The sequence below is a fragment of the Sminthopsis crassicaudata genome, chromosome 1 (genome assembly GCF_048593235.1).
Source record: "Sminthopsis crassicaudata isolate SCR6 chromosome 1, ASM4859323v1, whole genome shotgun sequence".
NCBI classification, from domain to species: Eukaryota; Metazoa; Chordata; class Mammalia; order Dasyuromorphia; family Dasyuridae; genus Sminthopsis; species Sminthopsis crassicaudata.
In genome coordinates this window covers 4,047,869-4,058,742 of record NC_133617.1, presented here as the reverse complement: position 1 = coordinate 4,058,742, position 10,874 = coordinate 4,047,869, and the positions used below count along the sequence as shown (strand labels likewise).

At 51.0% G+C, this 10,874-nt stretch overlaps 1 long non-coding RNA gene across 1 annotated transcript; it reads left to right on the top strand.

Annotated features, from left to right (window-relative positions):
• Nucleotides 1–7,667: 7,667 nt before the first annotated feature.
• Nucleotides 7,668–9,856, top strand: LOC141556419 (uncharacterized). Its single transcript, XR_012486531.1, has 2 exons — nucleotides 7,668–8,163; nucleotides 9,284–9,856. It is a non-coding gene; the product is annotated as an uncharacterized LOC141556419 (long non-coding RNA).
• Nucleotides 9,857–10,874: the final 1,018 nt, after the last annotated feature.

Sequence of the window (10,874 nt, the reverse complement as noted above, 5' to 3'; positions counted from 1 at the left end):
GAAATTCACAGCAGGAGAGAGCCACTCCCTTGGAGATGCTGACGACTTTTATACATTTCAGACAAAGAACCTCCAAAATCCCGCCCTCTCTATGTTGTGATTGGTCATATAGTCCGTGTTCCCCTATTTGGTCAGTGGAATGTAGTAGACATGGTGGTATCCAGCCTCTTCGGCCATGTACGTTTTTAATCCCTTCTTTGGATAATGGAATGGAGCCCAGGCCTTATCTAAAATCACGTGACTGGGGCCTAGAGGCCAGATCTACTTAGCTAACAGTCTCTGATCAACAGGTGCGTAATCTGTAAGTCCTTCACCTTTCCACACAAATCTAACAGACCCTCCAGCTTTCCCTTCCCCCCTATTCATTCTGGACACTGAGTGTTGGACTCTTCTAGTTATCAGTTAGATCCCCTGCCTTAGCTGTCTGTCTCTACAACTGTGTGAAGTCGAATTAATCTGTTCAGCATAAATATCGGGGTCCTGTACCCCCAACTTCCATCTGGAGGCAGGGGCTGGCCCATACCCTTTATTCTTTCTGGGGCCGGGTGTCCCCCCCAACCATTTGCATCTCCAGTCTGGGTATGGGAGGTATCTAAACTCCGTTTCCCTCTTCCCAAATCATCTTGCACCTGAATCCCTAAAGATTCGTCGGCCTGTTCAGGAAGAAGGAAAGAAGCCTGGCCTTGTTACTCCAATCCCACAGATCCCGGCCGATCAGAGGGAGGCCACTACCCTGTGAGGTCAAGGGGAAATTGCCAGGGGAAATACAGCAGCTCCCAAACAGGCCCCGAGGCCCCAAGGGATTTAGAAAAGCAGTAAGAGGAGCGCTACAGACAACTGCAGGGCACTGGGATCGGAGACCGTTCCCATTCAGTGGAGGCCCCTCCCCTCAATTGCAATTGGAGGTCTCCCTTATCTTCCACTGGCCACGCCCACAAAGGGGCTGCCTCAGGTCCTCTGGTTCTGGTTCCGAGGGTCCAGCCTCAGGGTCTGAGGCCGCAGAAGCCGGTAGGGTCAGTCCCAGCTCAGAGTAACTTCTCAGCCTTCCAGGATCGGATCCAAACCCAATCTCCAACCTGAATTCTGTGCCAGGGAAACCTAGGGGAGTCTGAGCTGTTAACCCTTTGTGGGGTAGCTCTGGTAAATGTAGGACCAAAGATTAACATCTCTTAGGAAATACCCCCTTTGTCCCTAAAATAGGGCCCCAGCTTCCGGTATGAGGAGCCTGGAAAGGATGACATACAATGATCCGCAAGGGGAAAGGCCAGAATCTCCGCGGGCCTTGGTCCTGATGCTGAGCGGAGGCAGAGGGAGGCTCTGAGCCCGAGGCAGCTGGGTCTCTAAAGAGAATTTCCTCAGTTCTATTTCTCGATTCCTCCTTCCTACTTTCCAGAAGGGGGAGGATGCCCAGAGGTGAGGAGACCCCAAGGGACTTCTGAGGCCCTACTCGGATTCTGCAGAACTTGGGCCGAGAAATGGGTTCCCTGATCCGGGTCTGTCCTCTCCCCTCCCCCATGCCTGGGAACACTTGGTTCTAAAGAGACCTCCCGTCCTGTCCCGGCAGGTGCTGGGGCTGAGGGGAATGCCTCCGCCCATGAGGTCAGATGGTCCCCTGGGACCCGCAAACATTTGAGGCGCCCCCTGGTGGCAGCTCAGCGAAGTCCACCTGGGGCTTTGGAATGCTCTGGTTCCCAGAGGTCGGGCCCCTCCCGGGCCCGGGCCTGGAGCAGCCGGGAGAGGGCGGCCTCGGGGAAGTGCAGGGACCAGGGCCAGGACTGGAGTCATCTCCAGCTCCCTCGGCTCCTCATCTGCTCATCACTTCCCGTTGCCTCAGAAGAGTTTCCCATCTGCCCTCCCTTCCCGTGAGGCTGCTCCCCCTGCTGGCAGCCAGAGGTTTCCAGCGCCTCTCTGACCAAGGTGCGGGGCCAGCTCTTCACCCTCACTATTTGCAAACCTCCTTCTCCCCCAAGCTTCCACATATGTGCTCCGCCCCCGGCATGTTTCCTAGTGGGGAATATATTCCCACTCGGTCCCTCCATAACTCGTTTGATTGAAGGCTACAATGCACAAGTTGGAGCTGCCCAGGGGCGGGCGGGGGGCCTGCCTGTGGCCACAGGGGAAGTTTTGTCTCCCTCCACAACAGCAAATCCGCTTTCCTTTTCCCATCCACCTCCCCAGAAGGGCCATCTGTAAACCAATTTACTCCCGGGTGTTGGGGATCCCTGGAAATCCTCTCTTGCTTTTGTTTGAAAACCAATTAACTCGGGGGCAGCTAGGGGGCCCAGTGGATAGCGCACCAGCCTTGAATTCAGGAGGACCAGAGTTCAAATCTGGTCTCAGACACTTAACACTTCCTAGCTGTGTGACTCTGGGCAAGTCACTTTACCGCAGCCTCAAAAAAAAAAAAAAAAAAAAAAAAAAGAAAACCAATTAACTCTAAGCAAAGATGTTCCTCTCTGGGGGATGGTTCCGCTCCAAGGGGCAAAAAGGAGGCAGGATTAAGGAGAGCCGCTGGCTCCTCTGCCCCTCTCATGTGAGCAAGAACTCCCTGAGCCAGCCCTCCCTCAGCACTGGCGGGAAGGTTTTCCAAGGGGGAGAAAGGAACAGAGGCCTCAAGGCCTCAAACTCCTGCTCTCGCTCTTGGTCCCCCAGGCTAGAACTGGGACTTGCCTCCAGCAGGTGCTTACTCAAGGCTTTACTGATGGCAGCATAAGAAGCCCCCCGTGCCCCACGATACCCTGCTAACCCCAGACATCTGCCGAGCCCCTTCTTTGGCCTGGCTTTGGCCACATTCCCTCCAGTCTGGCAGGGCCCAATCCCTTGCCGCCTTCACTAATCAAGTGCCTAAATATCTCACCTCCCTCTCCACAGAGGGCACTTTCTCCTTGGAGGCCCCACACCCCAATCCTCCCAGGAAATGTCACAGAGCCTCGCTACAAGTCCTGGTGGGTTCCCTCGTCTCCCCCACCACTAGCAGGTCATCTCCATGCTGTAACTCCCAAGTTCCCATGGAATCCCAAGGATTCCACACACAAATTCGGGGACTCGGTGCAGCCTTGGGGCAGGAGGCACCTCCTCATGTGCGGCTTCCTTCCAGTCTCTGCATCTTCCCACTGGAAAGCAGAGAGATTTCTACTACTCTCCTCTAAAGGGCAGCTCCAGAATGCATCCTTCAGATCCAACACACTGAACCACTTAGCAGAACTAGAATCCGGCCCAGGATGGCCATGGGTCCGGAACCGGGGGGTGGGAAGCTAACGGGATTCTGTTCATCTCCCTTAGAGCCGGAACTAAGCCGTCTCCCATCCTTCTCCTTGGCAGGAAGTATGGGTGTGCTGAAGGCTGAAATACCGGGTTCCATTAATCCATTTCTCAATGAGCCTCGAATCACAGGCTGCAAACCTCTCCTCCTCCTAGTGAAATTGGGCTTTCTTTCACTCTTACCACCTCCCAGAGGTCCTTCATTTTCATCTGGACTCTGTCTGCTCTGCCTGGCTTGTCAGGTCCCGCCCAAACCTCAGGCTATCCCAGCCTGCCCTTCCTTCATTAGGGCCATTCCACTGGGGTCTAAGCTGGGCCCGGGTGGAATCAACACAATTTCTAGCTGAGTTATTAAATGTCTCCCAGCCAGTTTACTCCGGCTTCTGGGAGGAGCAGAAATCTGCCCCATGTCTCCCTTTCCCCTTATAAGAGAAAATTTGCTCCTTTAACCCAGAAATCACCAGGGTCTCCTTAGATGACTTAACCCCCTCAGGCAAACAGGTCACTGAAGATCTGGATGCCCCCATGTCTACTAAGAGCCTCCTGGGGGGTCCCACCCTTACATTTACCAAGGGTTCCAGTGGGGGTCTTTCAAGAACCCCTGACTCCCCAAATCTTCCTCAAGCTTAACAAGGGAACATATCTGCTGTTCCAGCCTCTGCTGGGGGCAGCCCTTTTGTATACAGCCTCCTTTTTGACATCCCCAACATCTCAAAGGCTTTCTACTGTGAGGAACAGCAAGCCTCCTGTTCCTTCCTCAATATCTCAGCCTCCTTTCCTTGGGGCTCCGTCCCGTGGGGATTTTCTGCATCCTTTGCAATTCCCTGTACTGTCTGGACTCAGATTTTGGCTTTGTCTTTGCAGATGACATGATGGTATACTTAGAGAACCCTAGAGATTGTACTAAAAAGCTATTAGAAATAATTCACAACTTTACCAAAGTTGCAGGTTCCAAAATAAATCCACATAAATCCTCAGCATTTTTCAACCAACAAAATCCAACAGCAAGAGATACAAAGAGAAATTCCATCCAAAATAACTGTTGAGAGTATAAAATATTTGGGAATCCATCTACCAAAGAAAAGTCAGGAATTATATGAGCAAAACTATAAAACACTTTCCACACAAATAGAGTCAGATTTAAATAATCGGAAAAGCATTAAGTGCTCTTGGATACGCTGAACGAATATAATAAAGATGACAGTACTCGCTAAACTAATCTATTTTTTTAATGCCACTCAGACTCCCAAGAAACGATTTTAATGACCTAGAAAACATAACAAAATTCATGTAAGAACAAAAGGTCAAGAATTTCAAGAATTAATGAAAAACAAAAAATCAAATGAAGGTGGTCTAGTTGTACCAGATCTAAAATTATGTTATAAAACAGCAGTCACCAAAACCATTTTAGTATTGGCTAAGAAATAGACCAGTTGATCAATAGAATAGGTTAATTTCACAGGACAAAATAATGAATGACTATAGCAATCTAGTGTCTCACAAACCCAAAGATCCTAACTTTTGGGATAAGAATTCTTTATTTGACAAAAACTGCTGGGAAAACTGGAAATTAGTATGGTAGAAACTAGGCATGGGCCCATGCTTATTACCATATACCAAGATAAGTTCAAAATGGGTCCATGATTTAGGCATAAAGGACGAAATCATAAATAAATGAGAACATAGGATAGTTTACCTCTCAGACTTGTGGAGGAGGAAGGAATTTGTGACCACAAAAGAACTAAAGATCATTATTGATCACAAAAGAGAAAATTTTGATTAAATTAAAAAGCTTTTGTACAAACAAAACTAATGCAAAGAAAATTACAAGGGAAACAACTGGAAAAAGGTTCTGAGAAAGGCCTCATTTCCAAAATATACAGAGAATTGATTTTAATTTATAAGAAATCAAGCCATTCTCCAATTGATAAATGGTCAAAGGATACAAACAGACAATTTTCAGATGATGAGTGTTCCAAATCACTACTGATCAGAGAAATGCAAATTAAGACAACTCTGAGATACCACTACACACCTGTCAGATTGGCTAAGATGACAGGAAAAGATAATGATGAATGTTGGATGGGATGTGGGAAAACTGGGACACTGATGCGTTGTTGGTGGAGTTGTGAAAGAATCCGGCCATTCTGGAGAGCAATTTGGAACTATGCCCAAAAAGTGATCAAACTGTGCATACCCTTTGACCCAGCAGCGCTACTACTGGCCTTATATCCCAAAGAAATACTAAAGAGGGGAAAGAGACATATATGTGCCAAAATGTTTGTGGCAGCCCTTTTTGTAGTGGCCAGAAACTTGAAAATGAATGGATGTCCATCAATTGGAGAATGGTTGGGTAAATTGTGGTATATGAATGTTATGGAATATTATTGTTCTGTAAGAAATGACCAGCAGGAGGAATACAGAGAGGCTTGGAGAGACTTACATCAACTGATGCTGAGTGAAACGAGCAGAACTAGGGGATCATTATACACTTCAACAATGATACTGTATGAGGATGTATTCTGATGGAAGTGGATATCTTCAACAAAGAGAAGAGCTAATTCAGATCCAGTTGGTCAGTGATGGACAGAATCAGCCACACCCAGAGAAGAAACACTGGGAAATGAATATAAACTGTTTGGATTTTTGTTTTTCTTCCCAAGTTATTTTTACTTTCTGAATCCAATTCTTCTGGTGCAACAAGAGAACTGTTTGATTCGGCTCGCATATACTGTATCTAGGATATACTATAACATAATTAACATGTATAAGACTGCTTGACATCTAGGGGAGGGGTGGAGGAAGGGAAAAGTTGGAACAGAAATGAGTACAAGCGATAATGTTGTAAAAAGTTACCCAAGCATATGTTCTGTCAATAAAAATTATAATAAAAAAGAATAATAATAATAAATTTCTTTTAGGAGAAAAAAAAAGATTTTGGCTTTGTGCCTTTGTTTCTCATCATCCCTCCAAACATGCACCTTGGGGGCCTCCTCCAATAGACAGGAAAGGCTCTTATTGTCCCATATGGTGATCCTGATTCGGATCTACTGAAGGGCATTTCTGTGAGCTGGGGCTGCTCCTGCCATTGGAGAGTGTCTGCTGGCCCACTCCTTCACATCTGCTCCTCTAATGAGTCCCCTCTCCTCTGGTGAGAAAAGAGAATTCAAAACAGACCTAAGTTCTCCCCAAGGAAAAAGATCAGGCCCCAGGAATTGACCAAATTTTTCTGCTAACCCGTCGGGATCTTCTCTTAAGGGCCTCTTTTCCTTCTCAAAGGTCCTGACTTCTGAGGTACCCAGAGGAGCACTGACACATCCTACCTCCCTGAGCCCAGGGAACATCTCTTCAGGGATATAATCTAGGACTTGGGGTTTGGGGCTCTGGAAGAGGGAACTTGCACTTACTCCTTCCTCAGGGAAGCAAGTGGCCCCTTGCAGGCCTGGGTGGGGTTGACTGAAGGAAGTCCCCCTGTGCCCTCAGGGCCCCTGGAGGGGCTGCTGGAATGAAGTCCTCCCCTTCCCTTTCAGGTCTGGAGGCCTCCCCAGGAAGGAGGAGCCAGAGGCAACAATGGGTCCCATGGCTAGTCCCCTCCCCTACCCCACTCTCACTTTCTGGGCCGGAGAGCCACAGGCCCGCACTGTGGCCTCCTCCTCGGGAGGAACAGATCCTTCACTATTCACAAATTTAATTTTGGGCCCGCCCCGGCTTCAAGGCAGCCACACTTAGGCCAAAGAGAGCCAACACTGCTGCTAGCCCAGGCAGAAGGACAATACCTTAGTGGCTTTTCTGGCTTTTTCCTTCATATTCTGGCACTTTGTTCCACCTACTTGTCTCCCAAGGGACTTTCTGCTGGTATTTTCTGATCTTTTTTCCTTCATTTTGCTCTGGGAGGGCTGGCTGGGACCCACTGAATTCGGACGGGATCTACCTGCCAAGCCGCCCAAACACTGTGGCCACTTGTCCCCCGGGAAGGCGGCCGCCGGCCTGCCCGGACGCCCTGCAGAGTCTGTAACGGGACTCAGGGGCCACAGGGCGCTTAGCTCGGGTTGCTGCGCAGCGAATGGCTTCACCGATCTGTCCCGTTACCTTGGGGGGGAAGGACAAGCCCTGGGCACCGGAGGGCTGCCTACATGAGGTCTGGGCGCCGTCCCACCGGCCCCCCAGAGTTCGTGTGCGATCCGGACTAGCCCCAGCACTGAGTGGCCCCCCTTTAACAAAAAGCTGGAGATCCGGAGGAGCAGAGCCGAGAGAAGCGGCGTTCCTCCAGGGGAGCAGGGCCCAGCTTGGACATTTTAACTAGTCCCTCACACCGCCGCCCCTCCCCCGCGGGCCCTCCTCCGCGCGGCCCGAGGGCTCCCATTCTAAACCACCCAAGAAACGGAACCCGCCCACCAGGGCCCCGCGGCCGCCGGGAGGAGGGAGAGAAGGGACGGGCCCCAGGTAGGCCCTGGCTCCCAGCGCTGCAGGCCTTCTCCGGCCCAGGAGAGGAAGCCCGGCTGGATTCCCACCCCTGAGACCCCGCCTCACTCGGGCCAGAGAACGGGAGTGGGGGAATGAAGGGGCAAAGGGGGGGAAGGGAGAAAGAAAGGGAGGAGGGGCGGGGAGGAGCCGCGGGATCCAGGAGCCTTGGCTCCATTTCACGGACCAGGAAAACTGAGGCAAGCAGAGGGCGGGGAAGCCAGAGGAAGCGGGGCCGGGGGTCCCAGGAGCCTCACCAAGTCCCGGACACCGGACCACCGCTGCCCCACGCGCGGGAAAGAGAGTTCTGCGGCTCCCAGAAAGAGGCTCTAGAGCAACTTCCGCGTCAGCACTGTCGCTCACGGAGCTGGGAGCGCCCCCATTGGCTGGCTTCCGGAGGCGGAGCGTTCTCGGACCACGCCGCTTCTCCATAGGCTGCTGGTGAGGATGGGGGAATTCGCCTCTTTCACGCACATACTCTGCTTCCCGCAGCGCATGGAACTTGGAGCCAATCAGAGACGCCGCCGCTGCCGCTGTCCCGCCCCCAGGCTCCCCTCCGGCGCCCCCCCTTTCACTCCTAACAGTTGTTTCCAGAAGTCTAGCTCCTAAGGTCTTATCGGTCCCGCGGGTGGCCCGAGGCTGAGTCTCGAGAGGAGGGGGGAGGAGAGAGGGGCGGGGATGGGGCCCCAAAGAGGGAGGGGGCGGGGCCCCAGGCCACTGCCCAAGAATGTTCTATTACCGGCTGTTAAGGGATACAGATGTGTCCTGTAGCCCCGTGGTACGTAATAACGCCACTGCCAGAAAATAGCCCCACAGACACTCCGTACGTTCTGGGTCTGTGGTTCAGCCCCTAACGCTCCCGCCCCGTCGGGATCTCGCACTCTCTGAAGCGCGGCCCTGTTCCGCTTAACGCGGTGGGAGGGAGAACGCGCAGGTCCTGCCGCTCTCCCCACCCCCCCGCCGCCTCCTTTCTGCTACTCTTCCTTCCCTCGGTGGTTCGGGGCCGCGGCAGCCTCGGCTCTCGACGTCAGAGAAAGCGGCCCTGACCCGGGGGAGAGGGAACGTTCCCGAAGCGCGGTGGGGTCAGGGAGGGACGGGGGCCGCGGGGCGCACTGGAGAGCGGGGTGACCCGCCAGGGCCGGGCTTGAAGGAGACGCCGGCGCGGCCGCGGGAGGGAGGGCTCCGGGGAGACCGAGGCAGGGGCGCGGGGGAGGAGTCCCCGCCGATCCCGAGCGTCCGAGAAAGCCCGCCCGCGATCCCGGGGTCCCGCCCCCATCCCCCGAGCCCTGCCCCCGCTCGGGAAGAGGGCGCCCCCAGGTTCTCGGGGAGCGCGGCCCGTCCCGGCTCCCCCGACGGAGGTTTGTTCTCATTAAAGGGGCTGGAAACGGCGCCCAGAGCGTCCGGGGGAGAAGCGGGGCGCGCGGCCGGTTCTACTCCTCGGGCCGGGGAAGCTCCGGGCTGTGGTCCTTCCTCCGGGGGGCGGGGCGGGCGGCCTGAAGCTGACGTTCCACGTGGCTCCTTCCGGGGGCTCACTTGCTCTTTTTTGTCCTTTTATCCCCAGGATTTGGCACAATGGCCGGCACGTAGTTTCACCTCGGAGCCATAAGCTCTGCAGATTTCCCAAGCCCCCCAAATCTTGTCTGAAACGGCATCCCCTGCTCCCCATTGTCGGGGGGCCTTTGGCTCTGAAATGGAGGTGGTCTGGGCACTGACAAGAAGCTCAGGACCCTGAGAGTCTGCTAAGACTACTAAGAGCCCTGCTTTGCTGAAGCCCCTGAGTGACCTCGTACGGGGGAGGCTTCTATCACTCAGGCCTCTGGCATTTACAGACGTTACTTCTAACTTCCTTAGCATTTTTCCCAATGGCATTTTTAGCATTCATTTCTAAAACGTGGGGGTTGTCAAGGGTCCCTTTTGTTCCCTCATCCCCCCATCCCCACTGCAGATCATAAGCAGTTCAGAGGGTATGTATGTCCAATCATGCCTGTAAAACATAATTCCATATAGTCATGTTGTAAAAGAAGAAACAGACCAAAGGGAAAAAAGGCACAAGGAAAGTGAAAAACACCATACTTCCATTGTAAACAGAGAAATAGCCGTTTTCCTCTGAAAATATAACTTTTTCCATCATGAATCCTTTGAAATTGTCTTGGATTGCTGTATAGCAGAGAATGGATTAAGCTTCCTCATACAGTATTATTGTTGCTGTTTCCAGTGTTCTGGTTTTGCTCACATCACTTTCAGTTCTGGAAAGTCTCTCTAAGGTTTTCTGGAACCTGCATGCTCATCATTAGTTACACTACAAACAGTATTCCTTTACGTCTGTGTGCTGCAAATGGTTAAGTCATTTCCCAATTGATGGTCATCCTCTCAATTTCTATTTCTTGGCCACCATTAAAAAAAAAAAAAAAAAAAAAAAAAAAAAAAAAAGCTGATGTGTGGGTATATGTCTGTCTGAATAGATGCTTCCCTTTTTATTTTTTTTTAAAGTCATTCTGGGCAACAGACCAGCAGGTATTGCGTTAAGGGTTTTATAGCTCTTTGGGCATAATTTCAAATTGCTTTCCAGAATGGTTGGATCAATTAACAACTCTACTTAAAGTACATGAGTGTCCTAATTCTAGATTTCCTGAGTATTTGATTCCTTTTTGAAAAGTTTAACAGTTTGTTCTCCCACAATTACATGTAAAAACAATTTTAACTTTTTTTGAGTTTCAAATTCTCTACCCCATTCTTTCCCTGTCCCCCTTTGAGAAAGCAAGTAATTTAACAGAGGTTGTATATTAGTCACTTTGTAAAAGAAAAGGCGTGCTTCAGTCTCATTCAGACTCCATCAGTTCATTCTCTGGAGATGAATAGCATGTTTCACCATGAGTCCTTCAGATTTGTCTCCGACCATTTACTATTGACCATTTGCTTACACTGTTGTAGTGCTTCAGCTCGTTTCACTTTTCAGCAGTTCATGTTTCTCCACGTTTTTCTGATAGCATCCTGCTCCTCACTTCTGTTATCATGCTAGTATTTCATCACAACCAAATACAATAACTTGTTCAGCCATTATCCATTGAATGGGCATCCTCTCAGTTTCCAATTCTTTGAAACCACAAAAAAAGCTGTTATATATTTGTTCAAATAGGTCCTTCCTTTCACCC